Source organism: Acomys russatus, chromosome 7, assembly GCF_903995435.1.
Source record: "Acomys russatus chromosome 7, mAcoRus1.1, whole genome shotgun sequence".
Classification (NCBI taxonomy): Eukaryota; Metazoa; Chordata; class Mammalia; order Rodentia; family Muridae; genus Acomys; species Acomys russatus.
In genome coordinates, this window is record NC_067143.1 from 27,685,711 (window position 1) to 27,708,561 (window position 22,851).

General features: G+C 42.2%; 1 pseudogene; it reads left to right on the forward strand.

Annotated features, from left to right (window-relative positions):
* Nucleotides 1-17,715, forward strand: part of LOC127191924 (chemokine-like factor) — a 92,188-nt pseudogene extending 74,473 nt beyond the window's left edge.
* Nucleotides 17,716-22,851: the final 5,136 nt, after the last annotated feature.

Sequence of the window (22,851 nt, forward strand, 5' to 3'; positions counted from 1 at the left end):
AGGGGAAGAGAAGGAAGAGGAAGAGAAGAAAGGGAGGGAGAGAGAGAGAGAGATGAAAGATAAAGAAAGAAAATGAGGAAAGGCAAAAGGAGTAAGAGAAAGACAAAGAGAAAGAAAGAACAGCCCTGTGGCTTTCTCAGCCTGCACTCGAGCAGGCATTTGGTAAAGCTCAGCATAGCTACAGTCATCATTTCTGTACCCTTAGGGCAGAGGCTTTCTTTTCCTTGTCCTTTTCCTTTATTTAAGCCAGAACACCCTTGTGTGACCCACTTTTATAGAATCTTCCAGAATACATAGCAGGACAAATCAGCAATAAAGGTGTGTCTCCTGCATGGTGCAAGGTTTTCTGCTATAAAGATACACCTCAAAACTTGCCATTCTAGACTTATGCTATACAAAAATGTTTAAATCATATGGAAAGGGAAACCTGTATTTTCAATCGCTGGAAGTGTGAAAAATACTGCAAAATCAATGAACAATATTATGTTTTCCATATAAGATTGGACAACTTGTGAAATTTGGTTTTCTGACACTTGCACTAAATTTAGAAGTGTATTTCGCATATATATATATATATATTTGTCCATTGAAGTATAGGTTTTCCCAATGACTTTGTTTTTCAATAAATTTCACTCATTATAATGGGGTTTTGACCTTAACCCAGAAACCTGGGCTAAACTGCAAAGTACATGTTTAACACCATGGTTTAAGTAAAAGTAAACCACTCTAAACGATGATCCTTTCCATTTTAAACACTTTAATGGGCAGCAAGAGAAATTTTAAAATGGGAAAATAACTTCATCTGGCTTTGCCTAATCAACCTTATTATCCATCAAAATGCCATTGTCAACACCATCGGTAATTTTGATCAATTTCTTACATAGTTTTTTTTTTTTTTTTTTTTTGAGAGGTCTTTATCCAAAGGTAGTTGATTCTGTGGTTGTGGAGCCTGTGAGTATGAAGGGACAGCTATACCTCATTAATTTGATAGATGTAAGTTATAGAAACCTAGTAAATTGATACCAGTGGGTCCTGTGGCCTGGCCTCATCTCTGAATCAGTCACCTCATAGACCTGGTAGAATGTAGGCAGACTGAATAGTCTCTTGCTGCTCCTTAGTGATTCCCTACTTCCCTGCATGCTAGTTATGTGTTAATATTGAATGACCCACAGAGGTTAAAAACTTTAATTTGATGGGAGCAAATCAGAAGGACGCCATGACTGTGTTATCCAAAGTCCCCAAGACCATGAGCCACGTGAGTTCCTGAGCAGTCCCCTTAGAGGAGACTGACATTTGCAAACCCTTGAAAGTAACTGTCACTGCATCAAATCCTGAAAGGTCCCCTGTACTCCCCAATTCCCTAGAAACGGTAGAAACAGAGGCCCAGTGTCCTTGCTCTGTGCTGTGAATCCCAGAGATTTGCAAATTAGCCACAATGCAGCTGTTCTGCTATAGTTCCCCATCCTCTTCCTCCTTGCCCCTCCCCCTCCTCCTCTTTGCTTCTTTACTTTGTACTTCTAAGCAGGGGTGCACTTGGATTAGCCTGGTCATTTGGGAAAGAATGCCTTCCAGACACACAGTATATGACTCGGATACTGTTATTGCTAAAGATGTACATTTTTTCATGCTCAGTAAGTTTGACTGTTGACTCCAAACACAGTTTCATTAATTGCAGTGCTTTTTAAAAAAAAATTCCTAGATAGCTTGAAATAACTGTTTTATGAAGTTTCTTCTTTTTCTTTCCGTAAAGTCTCTGAAGACAACGCTATTCTTTCCTGAGAGTTTCTAGCTACAAAGCTCTGCTTTTGACCTTTCTTTGAGGCAAACATTATTGGCTACTAAATAGAAACCTACAGATCTGAATTTCTAGCTTAGAATTTTTGTGTTTTTTAAAAGAGAAATGTGCAAATTTCCCTATAGACTAAACTTTATTCTGCCTTTGATATCAAGAATTAAGTCTTTCTGTTTAGCATCTGCCTAGAGATTTTTATGGATTTGACACCATATGTAATATGATATTTGCATGGGATCAAGGTATGATTTATATACCTGGTATCCACATATGTTATAAAAACAACAAAGGCACCAACGCTGGATATTTCCCAACTATGGGACATTTGGGAAGGCACTGACCCCCTCAGGGCCTTCCTTCTCTCATCTGTGATCAAGGCTCTTCTGGCCCTACAACACGGCTGTGAGAGCCAAATGAGGGAATGGCCGTGAGTCATACACAGTGCAGCACAATGCCTGGCAGACGGTTCTCCTCACAAATCAAATGGTAATTTATAGGGCCTTGGAGAGGTGTCCATGCTTCCATTGTCTGAATCATACTAGCCACTTTAAACAGCATTTTCTAATCGAACTAAAAGCGAGAAAGAAAAGTTTGACAAAATATGTTGCTCTGGACATTTTCCTCTTTGTTCTGGGAAATTCATACAATTATGAAGTGAAGAAGTGCAGTTCACTCGAAATGCTCCGTTTCCCTTCTTGGACTGGGGGTTGTGGCTCAGTGATATAGCTCTGTAGGGAGTAGAGAGGCCCTTCCTTTGAGTACCTGCCAATGTCTATGGTAGAAATAATCCATCTTGCCTGACTTCAGGTTATCTTTGGGGTGTCCCTAAACACATGGCTGCTAGAGACACTAAAACATGGTTATTGAGAGCTTGTAGAGTTCTTTCAGCACTATTGACACTTGCTGTGGACGTTTTGGTTTATACGTAAACAGGTTTTTTGTTTTAATCCCAGGTGTGGGATACGGGGGCTGTTCCAGTTTGTCCACAGCTGATAGTTGCCTCCTGAGAGGGCACCTGATGTTTGACAGCTGTGAACTACCTCATGCGGGGGTGTGGTCTTTGTCAGTGGGGATAAAAGCCGGACCCACAGACAGACTGGGGGCTCCCAGGAAGGTTGCTGGTGCTTCCCCCCTGCCCTCCCCCCTCCCCTGCCACTGTTTCTGGTTGCTGTTGATGCCATTTGACAAGAAGTTGGAGAGATCCTGAAATGAGGTTTGGACTTTCCCTAAGGAACCCGACGACCCTGGCCATCAGGAAACAGCTAAGGAAAACTATGCCCCCTCCTCCCCACTAACGTTCTTTCTCCCCTACCTGGTGTTGGGGTGTTGGAAGGGATTGTGGCGGAGTATGGAGAAAGAAATGTAAGGAACTCAGGATAAAAACAATCTTTAAAAGTATGTTTCATTGTTTCTTTTCTAGTTTTGGTGACTGATTTTTTTTCTTTTTTTGCATTAACTCATGGTCTTGTTTTTACATGGTAACTGCATGTATTTAGGACCTATCAGGGGCTTAAAATAAATTTGATCATATTTATGTGTAAGCACATTTTACTGTAAATGTTTTGGGTTTCTCAATTTACAGCAGTTGTTTATTTCAGTGTGTAGTAAATAGTATCTTAAAGTGTCCTGTTCACTACTTGTTAATTTAAAAAGTTATGGTTAATATAAAAAAAAAAAGTATGCCAACAGACACTACCCTAAGTTTTACTTTCTTGCTGTCTTATCAAAATTAGAATGTCTTTCTGTATATTAGAAGAATTTCTCCTCCCAAATACAAGGCTAAACCTGATCTCAAAGTTGGGCATTGCTGAAGAAAAGCAGCTACCCCAAACCCAGACACCTAGTGGTTGCAAAGGGAGACACCAGACCCCCTAACTTTTAAAAACAACTTGTTTAAGGATAACAGCCAACTCCCCCCATTCTGCTCTTAAGGAGTCTTCTTTTCTCCCTTCCCTATCCTTAGCTACAAAAACCCCAGCTTGAAGAATGTGATATTTATACCCTTGAACTCTGGTCACCGAGTGACTGGGACCTGTACCCTGATGATGCTCTGGGCAGGACTTAAATGCTGCCTTTCTGGCGTGAAATAAACCCTGCTCTAGCCGTGTGAGATTGTCTAAATTCTCCTTTTTGTTTTTTCCTAAAAACTTAATTCTTACACATGCCTTACACTACAATGTTAATCTCTAAAGCTTTGTTTTATTGCAGGGACATTAGGGGAAAATTTGGTTCACACAGGAGGGAGAAACTAGTCTGTTTGAACCGTTTCTCCTGGAGGTGTGTAGCTGCCTTTACAGTTATATGTGATGGTCCTGCCACAGCTTTATCTGCATGTCTCCAGCACCAGACTCAGGTACAGCTCCCTTATAGAACTCTGTTGTAGGCTCTCTTCCAGTCTCTCCCGGTCCTTCAGTCTTAACTTGATCTGCTAGTGCTCTGATGTTCCTGGTTCTCTGCATGGGTCATGTAAGCGGGATTGGAAGGCACAGGCAGGAGCAGTAGACAGCCGAGTTCAAGAGCAGTGTGCAAAGATGTCATAGAATACAGTCTAGGAGGTGATAGTGAAGGAACGCTGGCAAACCTCCAGTCCTGTCATCAGCCTAAGTCACTCACTTAAAGAGTGTCCATCATCTGAAGGAGGAAAAGAAGAATAAATCAGAGTTGCTACATGAAGCTAAATTACCCTTGAAAGACCTGACCACTCTCTTGGCTTCCCCAGTTGAGTCATGGCTTCCTGAGCTGCCAGGAGGGCCAATGAAGACTGTGGGTGGTTCTGTACAGGGCAAAGCATAGTGCTAATCCCAGCTTCTTGGGCACGAGCTATTATTAAAGAACAAGCCCAGTTGATTGATGGTGTTATTTTGATCTTTCCTGGGTCCAGTTGACTTTGAGAAGATGGAGAAACAGATTCTTGGAATGGTGCTCAGCACTGGCAAACCCACAGAAGGTGTCAGAGGGCAGAGCGCCACGAATCCAGCCTCCTAGGGTACACCTCAGGTGAAAGTTCCCATGTTGTACCAGGACTTGAGTTCCTGGCATTAGGCTCAGACAGGCTCTGCACCGGACACCCATCTAAGTGTGGCCTATGCCTGTGAGGAAAAACCTGGCACACTCTCTCATTTCTTCTTTTCTCTCCTCTTCTCAGACATGCCTTCATCACCTCTTCCATGGATGCGAAACAAAATAAATAAAAACAGAGCTGTTAGCACAGAACAGCACGCCATCTTTGTTTTTTTGTTTGTTTGTTTGTTTTTCATTTTTGTTTTGATTTGTTTACTGTTGGAAATAACTGATAAAGTGGTCATTATAATTTTGCTAACAGAATATGCATACTTTTCAAACAATGTCAGGCAACGGAGGCCTGTGAAGCACAAACACAATATTATAATATTAACGAAGTTACTAGCTGCAAGTAACAGAACGACTCCAAACCAGCTGAAGGTACAGGGTGAAGGCAGAGGAATTCTGGGATCAAAGGAGGTTGGCAGAGGCCATTTTGTTGAACTCAAGAGCAGAGAAGCCACTGGGCCTGTCAACTGTGGCCTGGATTCATTGGGAGAAGCCCATCCATAGCAGCTTTGTGCTTGTTTCTACATGTCAGGCCACGTCTTGCTGACAGAGCATCTGTATAGAGGTCGAGAATACCAAAGAGGGCCTCGAGTTTACATCTAGGTGTAAAACTGTAGCTATAAAAGAGATCTTTTTCTACCTAAATCTAAAAAAATTAGCAATGAAGACGGACGGTTCAGTCTGTTATAGCCCTGATCAACAATTATGGGAGAGGTGCAGCATTCTGGAAAGAGTTATGAGTTACGTGGTTTATGCCTATTCAGCCTAGAGACTTAGAATCCTTGTTGTAATCTCTCTTCATTCATGAAAAAGTCAACAGATCAGGAAGCTCCAGGGTGGAAGGTCAGACAATTGTGAGTATTAGGACTCGTTTTTCCTATACTTCCTTAAGCAATGTTTGAACAAATAGACTACTGGAAGAAAATAAAGAAGAGCATCTCCACAGTCCAGATTGTTTGGGGTCCTAGGAGTAGGACCTCTCGAGCCTGACCCAAGTGCAAAGCAAGTGTTTAGAGCACCAAGTTAAAAATCAAGTCAAAACAAACAAAAATACACGTGGGCAGATGTTCGTAATAAATGTCAAGAGATGCAGCCCCACCCTAATGGAAGAGGTTCTGGAGAGGCTGGTCATCCCATTTAGAACTGCCAGACTGAAGAAAGGGGTGGGGGAAGGGGAGAGTGGAGAGAAACATCAGCCCACAGCTTTTCTCCACCAAAAGAGTTGCAAAGCAGAAACTACACAAGCAGGGACAGCCTTCCAAGCTGCAGTGGCACAGTTCCTTAGGCAGAAAGGGAAAGGAAAAGTCTACTGTGTTGCCCACAGGGCACTTCAGCAGTGCAAGGAGAGATGCGAAAAGGGGGTGGTGATTTATGCCTACACCACCAGTGCCCAGGAGGCACACGCATGGGAATCGTGAGTTGGAGGCCACAGGGAACTGCAGAATGAGACTATGCCTCAAAATACAAACTAAAAAGAATGCTTAAGAAGAGAGGAGTCGCAGGCAGTCACTGAAAAGCATGAAGGCTGTTTGAGTACCTTTTGGGAAATGCACACACACCACACACAGTGAAAGCTTAATAAATACCTATTACTTATCGGGTGCTTGCATGGACTAGACCATGAGTCACTTAAAAATTCAAAGAGGGGGTTAGCACATCGCATTTTTGTGGCAACCTTATGAGGAGGGTATTACGATCCATGTTACACTGAAGGAAACTTCAATGTAGAACTGCTGAGTTAAATTGCCAAAAGTCATATGGTGAGTCAGGCAACAGAGCCTGGGCTGTCAGGAGTCTCCCCACCACCACCACTGAGGCCACACTGTGACCTGAGAGTCTTCATAGCACCGCTTTAATAGACAGCAATCCCCAAGTCAGGGCGATTACTCATTTCCTGGTGGGAGGGCCTTTCTGAGCATTCCAACTACAGATCCAGAAGAAAGACTGTTTCTTCCTGCTTCCAATGGCCTACCCAACTCTCTGGCCACTGGTGTCATGGTGTTATTCAGGACCTCCCCATTTTAGAGTTGACAATACTTACAGGAAGCCTATTTGGCTCTGTATATTTCAAGGCAACGATAATGTCCAAGTGTTAACTTCTATCCTTCAAGCAAGCCTCTAGATAGCATGTGTAAGACGGACGTATAAGTATGAAAGGCCAGTTGCGTGTAGCTTCTGGATGGAGCATGCGGATGAACTCCAGACAGTCTCAAGAGAGAGCCTCTGGAGAGAGCTGTGAAGGGACACTCTAGTTGGAGCCTCCTCGTGAGGTCAGAAGGGAGCTCCAGATAGAGTTACAGGATGGAATGAGACTCTGGGTAAGACTCGAGACGAAGCTCTAGATGGAGAACTGGATAGAACCTCTGCTTGGAGCCTCTGGGTGAGCTCTGGATACATCCTTAAGATGGATGGACTTTGGATGGAGCTCGACCCCCATTCAACATGATTGACACCGTCCATTGGCTATGGAAAAGGCTGCTTCGCCCCCTGCACCCTCCAGCCTGCACCTAAAACCAAAGCCTGATGTATTCTGTGCGTGCACACCCATTTAGAAACATGAATCACAGATCCCCAAATAACAAGTGTGAAATACTTTTTAAAATCCCCAACACATAGCCCCGTGCCTTCCAGCCTCCTTTTCCAGCCGCCTATCAAACTGAATTCTACTACTCCAGGAGAAGAACAGGCACGGAGAGCTATTAAATCCGTCCCCAGGAGGTTCAACACTCTCAGCAATTTATGGTGAAAAGGCCAGCTGAACTTGGCTTCGAATTTGGCCCCAGGCCCCTCCCACACTCTGTCGAGTGTGGTATGGAGCTCAGTGGTTCAATGTGGGTGAAATCTTGGCTAGTGGCGACTGGGTTAAAGAACTGAGTGGTGGGAGCAGGTCACTGGCAAACATCTAGGAAGGCTGACAACTACAGGAGACAGTGCTCAAGTCACTATGGCTACTTCATCACCCACTAGAAATGCTGTTGTTAATTCCAATAAAAGTGGAATATATTCAGGCTAGCTTAAAAGAGTCCCAGCAGCCTCTTGTTTGAGATGGACATCGGTCTCCCAAGTCAAATCTGCACAAATGACTTACCTGTCTATTCTCCTTTCTTACGGACTGTCCTTTCTTGTTCAGAAAGGGAATGTCACCTCAGTGAACCACGTTTGGATGAGAAAGTTGTCTTGTTTTAATTCAGGAAAATTAAGAACGTGGACTGGGGATTGACTAGAGCTGGAGAATGACCCTTGTCTTTAAGTTGTTCATCAAACTATGAATTATTATTCATATTTCATAGCTATAATATATGTTACTGTAATGCAGCCTCATCTGTCAAAAGAGCTATAGGAAATATCCAAGTGTCTTGCCAGTACAGTGACCAAAGGCATAGAAAACAGTGTGGAAGGAAGGCCTTGCCCAGTGTGTGCTAATGCCCTGAGCATGTACTTCAAAATAGAGCTGTTAAAGATTTGTGCATATGAAAAAAGTGATAGAAAATGACTTTTCATTCTCAGTGTCCCCGTCTCTAACAATGAAGTAGTGATGAATTTTGTCATATGTCCCTATTTCCCTAAGCTGACAGGGACACCAGAGCAACAAGTAGTAAGTGAGTTTTGTATCTTCCTGGGCCTATCTGCTTAGCATATTTTTATTCGTTTTTTTTCTTATTATATCTTGCCATCTATATGCTTCAGACTAATAATTGTGGTTAGTTATTCATGAAAAAATACATTTCAAAAACAAACAAACAAACAAACAAAAATGTGGGTCAAGGAGCCAGCCCAGCAATATAGACTTTTTGATCAACAGAGCAGCATGTTCACAACCTTGAGCTGCCATCTTGTTTTCCTGGAGAATCCCTCGCAACTGACATAACTTGGTTACCAAAGGATAGGAGAGATGGTAGAGGAACTCGGACCAGGTGGTCCCTTTACTGTGCTCTCACCACTCTGTACAGCAGAGACCTCAGGCTTTATCAGAATGGAACACTCTGGAAGTTATGGGACATGCCTCACTATGAGTACTATGTGCAACCAAGCAGTCTTTCCCGAAGGGGAAATTTAATTATAAGAAATTTATAAACATGTTTGGAAACAAAGGTAGAGGAGTTGTTCGGTAATTAGATACAAGCTGGTTTTAATCCCTTACTGGAAACCAGTCCCCTTGGGAAGCTGGTACAAATAAAGACTTAATTAGGGAATTACAAAAGGCAATTTGAGTCTGGCCACCTCTCCCAGCTGGATTGACTATGAATGTGTACGGGCACGTGATTTTTTTGCCCATGAGTCTCCATGTGTGTTTAAGAGGAAAGGCAGATAGAGGCAATTCTTGGAGAACACAGCGCCTGCCCCAATTCCCTACAGGACTGGATGATAGCCAGCCATCAGGCTCCCCCTTGCTTCAGCAACTGACCCAGTTTTGCTGAACGTCTGGATGGGAGTCTGGAGCTGCTGTCTTTCTCTGTAGGAGACTGTAGAGAGTAATTAGGTCATGTTGACTGCTCAAGAGGTGGGTCAGGAGAGGAGGCTTTGCCAGCTCAGCCGCGGCAGTTGAGGATTTACCACGAGTCCTAAAGAGAACACGTAATAGAGAAGGCTTGAAAGAGAAGTAAAGCTGTTGGGTCTGTACAGGCCAAGACGGAGGCTCAACGGCAGCACAAAGAAATCTGCCCTTCTGCTTGACTGTGAAAGGCTTTGTGAAAATGCTGTGGTTGGGAGTAACTATGACATCTATGGTCTCTTTCGTACATCGTTATCACTGGGCTTGAACTTACCATTATTTTCCTTTTCATAACTTTGTATGTGTGCAGACTTGACAAAAAGATGATGTGGCTGTTGTGGCCTTTGCTTGATGTTATCAACTCAATGGGAACAAATGTTATTCATGCTTATTGTGTCTGTGTTGGCTCTGGTACCAGAAATGTCAAAAATGACTATCCTTGGAGGGACTCCTATGCCTTGCGTGGATGTTGCCCAGCCTTTGAGAGTTCACTGTGGAGCATCTTTTCACTGCACTTCTACAAAACTGATGTTCGGTCTCCTGACAGTAATATGTATCATAGCTGTCTGTGCCCTTACATACATAAGTGGACCTTATCAGAAAAGTTCTTCTACTGATGACTGATAATAATTTGTGCTCATTTTTACTAGTTATTAAACATATTTCTTTATTCTTCCATATACTTTCTGCAGTTCTCATTTTAATTTCAAAGTGTGTGGGTCAACTTGACCCAAACTACAGTTCTTTTGGAAAGAGGAATAAACCTCAATTAAGAAAATGTTCCCAGATTGGCAGGCCTGTAGTGCATTTTCTTGATTGGTGTGGGAGGACCCAGCTCACTGTGGGGAGTACTGCTCCTGGGCTGGTGTTCCTGGGCACTATAAGAAAGAAGGCTGAGCAAGCTGTGGGGATCAAGCCAGTAAACAGCACTCCTTTGCATCAGCTCCGGCTTCCAGGTTCTTGCCTCAAGTTCCTGCCTCGGATTCCTGGGACGATGGATTATAAGCTGTAAAATGAAATAAATTCTTTCCTCCCCGCCTCCAAAAGAGAGAGAGAGAGAGAGAGAGAGAGAGAGAGAGAGAGAGAGAGAGAGAGATGGGCAATGGATCATGGGAGGGGCGGGTGCCTTGCTTCACTCACTACTTAAAAATATAGCTCAAATCAAAAGCAGAGGTGGGCTAATCCCAGCACTCTTGGGATGTCCTTAGATGGTAATTCATCCAGGTTTCCTCAGAGATGCTTGGTCTTTCACTGTCTTCAAACTAATCCCTCCTTTCAGATGCCATTTAGCTCACAACCGGGCTGTGTTATGATTGGGTTCCTTTTCCGCCCTATCTATAAGTTAACTGCGCTTTAATCAATCTTAAGTTACATTGAGTATGTTATTCCTTTGTTTAGAGATGTTGCTCAGCTGACCATTAGCTATAAAAACAACAACAACCCAGGAGACCCAGTATCCAACCAACACCCATCAGAATGCAACCCATCATACTGACCTTATATCTCTGTCTATATACCTTTCCTAGGATCAAAACTCACCTACTAATTACATGTAAAAATATTTTATTCATTCAGACAATATATAATGAGTATTTTCTAAGCCTAAATCAGCACAGTAGATCATAAAAAATTTGTGATAGTCAAGTGGTCCTACCATTTGCCAGCTATGCTGTGTGTAACAATTAAACTGGTTAATGAACAGATTTTCTGAGTGGACCTATTCAGAGGCAACGTGTACCTTGATTACAACATAATGGTGTCTTTTGCATTTTGCAGCAAATCAGCACTACAGGGCTTTGTTACAAAAACACTGAAAGTGGAATGACACTGTTAAACCCAGTTAAACGCTTAAAAAATGAAATTACAATGTTATTTGGCAATATGCGCATTCTACAATTCCTACCTTTAGTGTAAACAGTGGAAAAACAATGGTCTGGATTTATTATCCCTATACCTAATTTCTGTTTCACCATTTCTGCTGGCTATTTGTCACTGTGACGCAAGCTAAAATCACCTGGGAAGAAAGTCTTAATTAGAAATTACCTAGGTTAGATTGACTGGTGGGCCTGTTTTAAGGGATTGTTTATTGATGTAGGAAGACCCAGCCTACTATGGGTGGCACCATTCCCTAGTACAGGCCCTGAACTGAACGAGAGTAAAATAACCTAGCAAGCAAGACATAACAATCATAGACTTCATTGTAGATTTCAAGGAGTTTAAAGAAGACATAAACAAATAGCTTAATGAACCTAAAAAAAAAAAAAAAAGCGAACTTAAAGAAGAAAAATGACCAAGTGGTGCCAAAGAAAATACAAACGTAAGGCTGATGAACATGAGAAATGGTGAAGGCAATCACGATGTGAAAACTGAAGTCAATAAAGAGAAACGCTGGAGAACACTCAAGGAAAAATGAAGATGAGATTGAAAAATTCAGTAATACAAATAGAAAATTAGGAAAGACCTTGCAAGTAAGTGAATCCAGCAGAGGATAGAATATCAGTACTGGCAGATACAGTAGAGGATCTAGATGAAATAAGCAAAGAATATGAAAGATTAAAAAAACAGGAAAGGCACATACAGGAAGCATGGAACACCATGAGAAAAAAAACAAAGTTTTGAATTTTAAAGATAGATAAGAGAAAAGACTCCTGGTCAATAATATAGGCAGTATCAAAGAGGAAAATTTTCTCAGGCAAGGGAAAAATACACAAACACAAGAAGTACCCAGAATACTAAATGAGACCAGGAAAGAAACTTCCCACAACATACCATAGTTAAAATACTAAGTTTACAGAGCAAAGAAAGATGATTGAAAGCAGCAAGAGAAAAAGCACAAGATGTATATACAGGAAAATGCATTAGACTAGCAGCTGATTTCTCAATGGCAGCACTGCAATTCAGAAGAGCCTGGAGCAAGGCATTCCCAGTCCTGAGACCACATCCGCCAACCCACAGTAGTGTTCTCAGCACAACTGTCTGTCACATTTGACAGAGAAAGTAATACACTTTTTAATGAAAAGGTGTCTGCTAATCCTTTAGTTCTCTGTACACAGTGAAGTGATTCAGAGTAAGCTTAAAATAAATATTTTTTAAAATCAAATTGGCCGTTATACAGAAAAAAAAAAAAAAACACCTACTTAGGCATTTACTTCCCTAAAAGGAAGTCTTATTAATAAAGCTGCACCACTAAATTTACTTCTGGGGTTATTTATTGAATATTTGCAGTAGCACAAGAAATCTAGTGTAATCTAGAAGAAACTGGGATTTCAAGTCAGACAAAAGAGATCAATTCCTGACTTGGTCACATCCAGTTGTTTTATTACTGATAAATACATATATCTTAAGGACTCATTTTTCTTTTTATATTATGTGTATGTGTGTACCTGTGTGTAGGCATGTGAACATGGGTGAAGGTGCCCACAGACGTCAAAAGAAGGCATCAGATCCTCTTAAGCCATAGTTACAAGCATAGTCGGTTTGCAGACATGGATACTGGGAATTGAACTCTGATTCTCTGCTAGAATCACAAGGATTCTTAACCACTGAGCCATCTCTAGCCCCTCCCCAAGAGATTTTTTTTAACCAATTTTTAACCATGTAATGATATAAAAATAATTTTAAAACTATATCCCTGACATTTTTGAGATTGTACTTTGTTTGTTATTATTATAATTTATCACATTACATCCAGGCTGTAATCCCCTCACTCTTGTCTTCCTGTTCCCACCTTCCCCACACCTCTGACCTATTCCATTCCCCTAGACCTCTGACAGGTAGGGTCCTCATCCCCCCACATCTGACTACAGCCTACCAGGTCTCATCTAGACAGTCAACATCCCCCTCTCTGTGTTCCCACAGCGCCTCTCTGCCAAGTTGGAGTGATCAAATTCTGGGCACCAGAGATCTTGTCAGAGGCAGTCCCTCACTCCCCCTGACCCCACCCCACCTCCCTGCTTTCCATGTGGAGAATGAGCCATCCATTGGCTACACCGGAACAGGGGCTCCAGGTCCTCTCTTTGGACTGTCCTTGGTTGGTGTATCAGTCCGTGAAGACCCCATTGGGTCCAGGTCTGTCAGCCTTGATAGTCTCCTTGTGGAGCTCCCGACAACCAACACACTCCCCACCCCACCTGACCCCTATTCTTCCATCCATCATCTCTTTCATACAACTCAAGCTCTTCCCTAAGAGTCTGGCTGCAAGTCCCAGTACGTGTCCACATTTGAGATTGTATTTTAATAGCATTTCCTCTTATCTTTCCTCCTTCAAACCCTCCTATATACCCCTCCCTGTTCTTCAAATTTACAACCTCTTTTCTCATTAATTGATATAATATAACATACACACACACACACACACATACACACACATACACATTACTATGTATAATCTGTTGAGGCCATATACTATTACTTGTATGTAAACTTTTAGGGCTCATCATCTGGTACTGTATAACCAATTTATGTTCTCTTCACTGAGGAGGTCCATCTCTCTCATTTCCAGATTTACTTAGTTACCTGTAGTTCTTTGTGTATGGTTGAGGCCTCGTGGGCTTTTCTCCATCCATTTTGGTATATTTGTCAGTGTCTCCCTTATTCAGCTGACATTTGGGTGGCCATGTTGCTGAGACTTTGCAGATACAGCTTCTGATGTTACTAGGGGACACAATCTCACAGCAAAGCCACTGCTCCTATGTCTTATTTTCTTCCCACCCCCTTTTCAGCAACATTCCCTGAGCCTCAGGTTCAAGAATGTTTTGCAGATGTAGCCACTGGAACTAGGCTCTGCCACACTATGTAATGACTGGTTGTGGTTTTCTAAAGTGATCTCTGCAAAGACAAATTCCCTTGACGAAGAGTGAAGACTATACTTACCTGTGGGCATAAAGCAAATGTTTGTAGACTTTTGTTAGAGATTATACTGTCTTAGTAAATTAGCAGTTATGATCTCACTAGCGCTGGTTAGTTAGCTAGATTTCCAGTGCCAGATATGGTATACTTTTTATTGAGCAGGTCTTAAGTCCTGGTAGAGAGATGTTGGTTACCAACAAGGTATTGTGGGTTATTGTGTCCTGTTAGATGTTAATGCAATTCGTAGGTATAATAACTGGGAAGGACTGTTGGTTGCCTCCCTCCTGTGGGAGCTTGCATGGTACCTTCTGGTACCTTAAAAAGCTAGCCTTCATTGAGGGATCATCCAGGTCTGTTCCTATTCAGGGGCCTTCAGCAATAGGGACTTAGCTTCCACGTCTGGGTTAAACACCCTGACACACTGTAGCCATTAGCAATGTTAAATTATCATATGAAATGTCGATTTATTATGTGTGCACCATGACTATTTGCTTTAATTTCAGGATTCAAATATTTCTCTTCCAATGGCCTTTTCTGGATGCACAAGTGTGCCTCGCTGCTTTTCATTGTTGCCTCCATGTCCCACCATTACAGCTTCCGTGGAGAAGGAGCCTCCAGCCTCCACTAAAGCACTTCCTGCATCTTCTACCTTCTTTGCAGCAGCATCAACTTGTCAGAACTCAAGACCGGAATCAATGTGCTTTGGGGGAATAAAGGAGAATTTAGGGCTCTGATTCATGTTGGTTTGAATTCTTTATTTGCTTATACGATGCTAGACACATTAATTCAAATCATGCATTTGTCATTCATTTTAAGGTATTAAGGTACACACACTGTGCAGTGACTTAAAACAAAAACAGAGCCTTTCATGCCTACTATCAGAGGTGGAGCTCATAAACATTAGCCAGGAGCTTACTCTCACTCTACATGGAGTAAAAGGCAAGTCACCGCTTCGGCTATAAGGATTTTCTCTGGAATGGACGATGCTTGGGACAATCACTATTAGGTAAATGAACAGCATAAAAGATTCATGTGTAAATGGGTCTGCTACGTAAATCTCTCAAACACAAGGTTCTTCCTACACTCAATCTGACGACCCATTTAAAAAAAAAAAAAATTCCCTCAACCTCTCCTTGTGAAGATTTCTGAACTATAACCCAGGTATCTAGAAAGAGTGTGTCCTTCAGTGTCTAAGCCATTCTTATCCTGGCTTGGTAATTTCACATACGAGGCAACAGTTTCACCATCCATGAAGTCAAGGTGGTGGTGGGACTATTGAGATAAGGAACTGACTACACAGGTAAATGCCATTCATGTGATGTGCGATTGAACCGGAAGTCAGGCTGCCTTGGATTTGAGTTCTCCCTCTTCTTATGCTTGTAGCTAATCTTGGATTATGAAATATCTGTTAAACAAAAATAACATAGGGTATAAAGTCTCTTCTTGGTAACCTGCTATCCTTCCTCTGAGTGCCACCAGGTCCCCCCTCCAGGGGACATGGTCAAATATGAGGCACCAGAGTTCGTGTGAAAGTCATACCCGACTCTCCACTCAACTGTGGAGAATGTTCTGTCCATTGGCTAGATCTGGGTAGGGGTTTGAGCATACACAGGGGGAAGTAATCCCCCTTAGGAACAGTCATAGGGGAGGGGAATAAGGGGAAAATGGGAGGGAGGGAAGAATGGGAGGAAACAAGGGATGGGATAAACATTGAGATGTAACAAGAATAAATTAATAAAAAAATTTTAAAAAACATGTGGAGAAAGCTGGGGAGTGAGAACAAATGTTAAGTATTCAGAAAATTCCACGAACACATTCTGGCACACAGCATGTGCTTCATAAAAGTTAGTCATCGTCTTTAAATCCAAATCCAAGGATGTGCAAGTTATAACTAATGCCTGAGGGGTTTCGCCCGAGGACAGGCTTCTGCGCAAGGACAATCTTCCGGTGTATGTTACAATACACGGAAAGAGTTATTTGCCAGTCATTTATTTAGTGCCCCACCCCAAGCCTAAAGCCATTGCTGCCCCTTGGCTGAGGGGTGGAGTAGGGAGTAGATGCTGATGGGCTCTTGAGGTGAACTGCACTGCTACGTCTACTTAGAATGGAGTCTGCAGTGAAGCCAGTGAGGTGAGGGGCTCACTGGGAGAGTCCCTAAAAGACGCTTAGAATCCCCTCCTAGGAAGGCTTTTCTTTGAAAATAAGAACAACACATAGTGCTTGGGGAAATGACCGGACTGTGTTCGTGCTGGTACCTGTGGGGCGTCTGTTGCTAGTACATACACCCCCCTCCTCCCGCCTGGGGCTGAGTCTATTGTCATCTCATAACATGACATGTGTGCTCACACCTGCTTGCCTGCAGATCCCAGGGCTGAGTTAAATTTCAGAGACACATTTGCCTATTTACTTTCTTCAAAAAAAAAAAAAAAAAAAAAAAAAAAAAGCAACTACGGGCTTGCTTCGGGTCTCTACCCTCATTTATTTTGCTGCCTGGATGTAATTTAAGGAGAAGCACTAAAAATGTCAAAAATGAGCACACTGGAAACAGTGTTGCAATCTTACAGGTGTGAGACAAGTTCTCCAGGAAACTAGTCTTCAGAGTGTCAGGAAATGACTACACTCTTTAACCCTCCCAAGGTTAGTGGTGGCTCTTAGGCCGGGAGAGATGGTTTAGCCATTAAAAGCACTGGCTGCTCCTCTATAGGCTTCAGGTTCGAGTCCCAGAATCTACATGATAATTCTTAACTGTCTATGGCTACAGTACCAGGGAATCTGACGCCTTCTTCTAACCTCAGAGGGTATGTGGTGAACAGATATACAGTAAACACCTATACATGTACATTTTAAGATAAATAAATCCTAAAAACAAACAAAACCTAAAAGCGATGGTCCTGGCTTTTCTGTGCTAGGGACAACACATAGTAGCCATGTGCTACACAAATCAACTCTCTTTTGTTTCTCCAATCAGAAGCAGGACACCCCAGCCCCCAAGGCACAGTAGAGACACCCTGCTTCTTGCTGATGCTACCTCAGAAACAACAAATCTTGACCCAGGGGGCTGCTGAGACTGATGAACCAAACAAGGACCATGAATGGAGAGGACCTAGGCACCCCACTCAGATGTAGCCCGTAAGCAGCTCAGTCCCCATATGGGTCTGCAATTAAGGAGAGCAGGGGTTGTCCCTGCCACGGACTCTGTTGCTTGAACTTTGATCACTTCCTCCCAGTGAGGTCCCTTACCTTGCCATAGAGGAAAAGGATGCATGCAGTCCTGATGAGACTTGATAGGCTGGGGTCAGTTGGTAGGAGAGAAAGGCTCCCCCACTCGGAGGACTAGGGAAGGGGAACGGGGTCCAGGGAGAGGGGAAGGGAAAGAGAGAGGGAGGGGGGGAGAGAGTGGGGACTGGGAGGAAACGGAGGAGGGGCTGAGATTGGGATGTAATGCGAATAAATAAGAAAACAAAAAGAAATTAAAGAAAAAAAGAAACTGATGCCTGCTGTCTTTAAGCCGTGATCCTTACTTTGGTTAGTTCTAGTTAGGAAGACTCAGTTCCCATAAGAGAAGATCCGAGGAGGCCCTTAAACAGAAAGTTTCCCCCTCTGCCCTTGACAAAGGAGTAAGACTGATAGCCTCCCCCAATGTCACAAGATTCCCTAGTGTCACCTCACGCTCCTGCTGCCTCTGGTTGCCCTTGCTGTCTTGGTCACCTCCTGTCGCTCTTGAAGTCTAGTCTGGACATTGATTGCTTTTCACTTCCTGTTGGGAGCCTCTGTCCTTTGCTCATTACCCTCCAGCTGTGGGCCAGCTGCTGCATTCCACACTGGAGGGGGCATGCTGCACCTGGTGGCTGAGCTCTTTCGCATCCTACAAGAAAGCAAGATGCATTAGACCTTCCAAGTCTTTGTTTTTGAAGGCAGCTCTAAAAATGTCAAATCTTATTAACTGTCCAAGGGAGACTGGGAAAACCAAAAGGCTTAGGGAGCTGGATGATGAAGTTAAAACGTTTCTTTCTTCAGCATTTGTTTCTTTCTCCCCAGTCTTTTCTTTTTCACCTGCTGCTTTAACTTGGGTTTCCAGACGAGAACTAAAGCACTGGTGACCATACCCATGAAAAGGATAGGAAAATTGAAATGGGCTATTTCTCGGGTGATTTTAAATCCAGTGAAGGTGACAGTAAATATTAACTATTACAACCCCACTTGAGAGATTGAGAAACAAAAGTCACTTACTTATTTACAGTTGTCTTAAAGGGCATACCCAGATAACAATGCACATCGTAAGGTAGAATTTCTTCAAATTATAATAACTCCTTGTTAAATATGAATTTTAACTTATAGACTTCTGTCAATGCACATACCTCCAAGATGTAATAGCCATTCATTCCTTTCTCGAATACTAAACTTAGAAGAATCTGTCCGCTTTCCTGGTGTTTGGGCTTCTTTAGAATGTACGCATATGTCAAGCCTGAGGTACTGTTAGTAAAAATTAGCAGAACGAAAATCATCACATAAGCACCAAATTACTCAAGTTACGTAGCCAGACACAACTGGTCAAAACGTTTTCCTTGGATAGTGGGAGGCTCTTATTGGATTCCAAGCTGGCTGGGACTATGTTAGCAAAGCCAGACTTCCTATTGAAAGGAACATGTGAGGGAACATGCTGGCCAAGCAGATGTAGTGATTTGAATGAACTAATTCTGAACATATTCCTAAAGTGATTTCAATACTTGCTATATTCTAAGGTGGTTTATTGGGGTGCGCAACATAAAATGATGCTCCTTGGAATACAAATTGAGCTTGCCTAGTTATTGCTCACAAAGGTACCTATCGTATAATTATATGCAATTATAGTTATAAGGCTGACTCACAGTTGAACGAAGGCTTATATTCCACAGGCTTACTACCTTATGTTGCTATAACAATATCACAAACAGTGTCTCCAACAGCATCGAGTTATTACGTTGCAGTTTTGGAGGACACTCACAGTGGGTCTCTCTAGGAAAAATGAAGGTTCTCACAGGGTCACGACGATCCTTCTAGAGACTGTAGGAGAGAATCCACTTCCTTTATCCAGTTTTCAAAAGCCACCCATATCCCTTGGCTTGTGGCCTCATTCTTCTATTTTCCAAACATGAAATATTGAACTAAGCAATGTTTTCTGTTTCTGTTTGGTTTTTCCCTTCCGATTCCCTGTTCTATGTTTCAGAGTCCTCATGAGTATATCGATATCGTGCTACCAAAATGACCCACTGTAAGTTGCCCTGTGTCCATATTAAATAGCAGCTATGTACAATCCTCACTCCATGGGAAACCACATGTGTCTCTGTGTGAGTATGAGTGTGCCTCTGTGCGTGCATGAACATGTGCAAGGCAAGCACTGTACCGACTGAGCTGCTTCTCCTGTCCCTCTATCTGCAGTCTTACATCCAGTCTTACATGGTGTGAGGGAACACGTCATTTCTGGGCAAAGTCCAAAACTTTCTTGGGAGGAGTAGTGTACTACTAGAAGTATTAGTAGACATTTGAGGATGAAGATCAGTCAGTCAGTAGGAAAAAAAAGTGTCAGGGCATTGGAAATATGGATCAGACACAAAGTGCTTGCCTTACCTAAATTCTAGCTCAGAACCCATGTAAAAAGCCAGCATGGTAGTGCACACTTGTAAGTCCACGTTTTGGAAGGCAGAGATAGGAAGCTCCCTGCGGATCACAAGCCTTGTTGGTGAGCTCTAGGACAATAAGACACCCTGTCTCAAAGGAGGTGGACAGCATTGCTGAAGATGGTATCTGACATTGTTCTCTGGCATTCATGCACACAAACCACAGACAGATGAATACACATGTACACAATCACTCATACTTTTTTTTTTAAACAAGTAAAAAGGTAATGGGTCAGTCTCTTAGTAAAATTCAGCAGACATGGAAGACGAAGACTTGGAGTGAATTAGCACAGGTCATGAAAGGACATCCTGGATATTCTCTGAAGAGTTGGATCCCACCATGGGCTCTGTACTACCAAATATTTAGAAGGCTCACCTGGTCAACAGCAGACCTAATTCAATCTATGTGTATTGAAAACAAATTTTTAAAAATGTCTATCTGCTTTTCGGAGCTCTTCAATAAGAGGGAAATGCAAACATGCTGACGCTATGTGTAAAAGACAGACACTGACTGCTGTAAAAAGAGGAAGATGACTTTGTATGGATGTGGCATTTGAAAAGACTTAAATATACAGGGACCACACCCAAGGCTTCCTGCCACCATACATTGTGTGGTAATCTTAATCTCCTGGAATTAAGTTAATGTAGGCAGCAGCACAAAGGAAGAAGACTGACAATGGCAGCCAACAGCCTGATTTTGGGTAGATGGAAGTCTCAAAAGCAAGTTTCAACTTGCCATCTACAGTATCACTGTGAACTCCAGATATGGTTTTGGACATTGTGGTATAGGATGTTAAAGTCCATCATTATCATTTGATCTTGTCTTCAGAATAGAAGCTCCTTCCCAAAACTACCTGGTAACCTTATTAGTACATTTAATTCTCTGGTGACCATGCTCTAGTTGACAGACTCCTTTGCAGCTAGGGGCATGGCCATCTCAGCAATGGAAAATTAAAAGAAATGTAAATAATGTTGGTGTTGTTCTCGTTAAAGATAGACATGGCTTAGATTGTACTTGCTCCCTTCTCCCTTGTCTGTCATGAAGAAACAGAAAGGCAGAATAGCCACCCTGGGTTCTGCCATTTGAGAGTAAGAGAGAAAAATGAACTTCCACTTAATTGAATCTGCTGACTTTTGATGTCTTTTGGGTACAGCTAGAGTAGCACTGAAGAAAGTATAATAAATTAAAGAATCAACTCCTTTAAGATGTTTTGTGTCCAATGTTGAATTAAGTCTCTGCCTAGACTCTAGCTCATAAATAGTCCTAAAGCTTACTTGAAATTATTTATGAATTCTTCTAAGTTTCTGTACCTTGGAGAGGCCATATTCATCTTCATTCATAGAAAGCAGTCTTCCTGTCTCGGCATACCTTTGATGAGATTACAAACACCATTACTTTCCTCTCACTGGCTCATTTCCCCAAAAACATAATTGGATGCTTTGTGGGTGGGATCCTCTTTTTTCTCCTTCTCAACAGATTTTTTTTTCCAATTTAGCTTATTTCAAACACTGTGGGGGGAGGAATCTGTCAGTGTGTGGGTGACAGGAGTGAGGTGAGACTGGAGGAAAGGCCTGAGGTTTCAGGAAGTGGTTATTTATATAGCCCCATTGGTAGGTGCTCAAGAGATTGCAAAATGAAGCATTAAATCCAGATTTTCTGACTCACTCGCTATTCCTTTGAGAAAAGGGCTTCAGAAAACACAGATGTGCAGTGTAGTGAGCTCGTGGTTTCCTTTATAGTTTATTTCTGTGGAAATAAACCTTGATATTTTAATCCCATGAGCTTTGCCTCCCAAAGAACCCCCTGGGGCAATGTAGGTTTTAAGAATCTCACATGTGAATTTGCTTTCAGGGATTCGCCTTCAGTGATATCATTCATTTCTGGTTTTCCTCCTTCCTCCAGGAAAGATATTTTCCAGACTTTTCTCTAGCTTCATCTTTTCCTCTCGCTCCTAAGTTCTGAGTATTCCTAGGTCACCCTGAGCTTTCTTCCCTTAACTATAAACTGGCCCAATGCTGGGCAGATAATGTAAATTCCAATAACGTGAAAACTTTTACCTCTGACCTCTCCCAGCTGCTTACATGGAATTCTATAGAGATCTAGATCTCAGTGTGAGAAAACAAAAGGAAGACAGGACTTGAGAGATGGCTCAGGCATTAAGAGCCTTCACTGTTCTTCCGGAGGACCCAAGTCTGTTCCCAGGACCCGTGTCAGGCAGCTTACAACAACCTATGACTCCAGGATCCGTTGCCTCTGGCCTCATGTACACATACTTGCCTTTTAAGTTAAAAATAAATCATGTAGTAAAACAAAAGAAAGACAAAGCTGAACACCTGTTTTTTCTTCAAACACATATGCCACTTAGGAAATTTTCAGTTATGATAATGATGTAATACCTCCTTCCCAACCCCACTCTCATTATATTATGTCTCAAATACAGTGCATTTCTTCCTGTGTAATGTAAAAGACCTTCCTGACCAACAAGGGGCCTTCTTCAGGGAGCTCTGTTTTCTAAGTTCTCTCTCTGTTGTGGTTGTTAATTTTGGTTTTCAACTTAACAGGAATTAGAATCATCCAAGAGACAAACTTATGGGCGTGACTATGATTGAGTTTCTAGACTGGATTAGCTGAAGTGAGAAGACCCATTCTAAATGTGGGCCCTGCCATCCTCTGTGCTGGAGTCTGTGACTGAACACAAAAGAGGAAACCAACTAATGATCAGCATTCGTATCTCCCCAGTTTCTGGATTCCAGTGCAAAGTGACCAGCTTCCCTATGTTCCTGCCTCCATGCCTTTGATGCCAGGATGGACAGTGTCCTCCAACTGTGAGTCAAAATTTTTCAATTAAAAATAATAATCTCATATATAAATAATATGGTAATTTGCAATATGTACATCTATTAATAAACACAATGACAGGAAATACATGTGTAAAACATAAGAAATGAAATTTTAAAATTGAAAATAGATTCATAAAATATATCCTAATTGT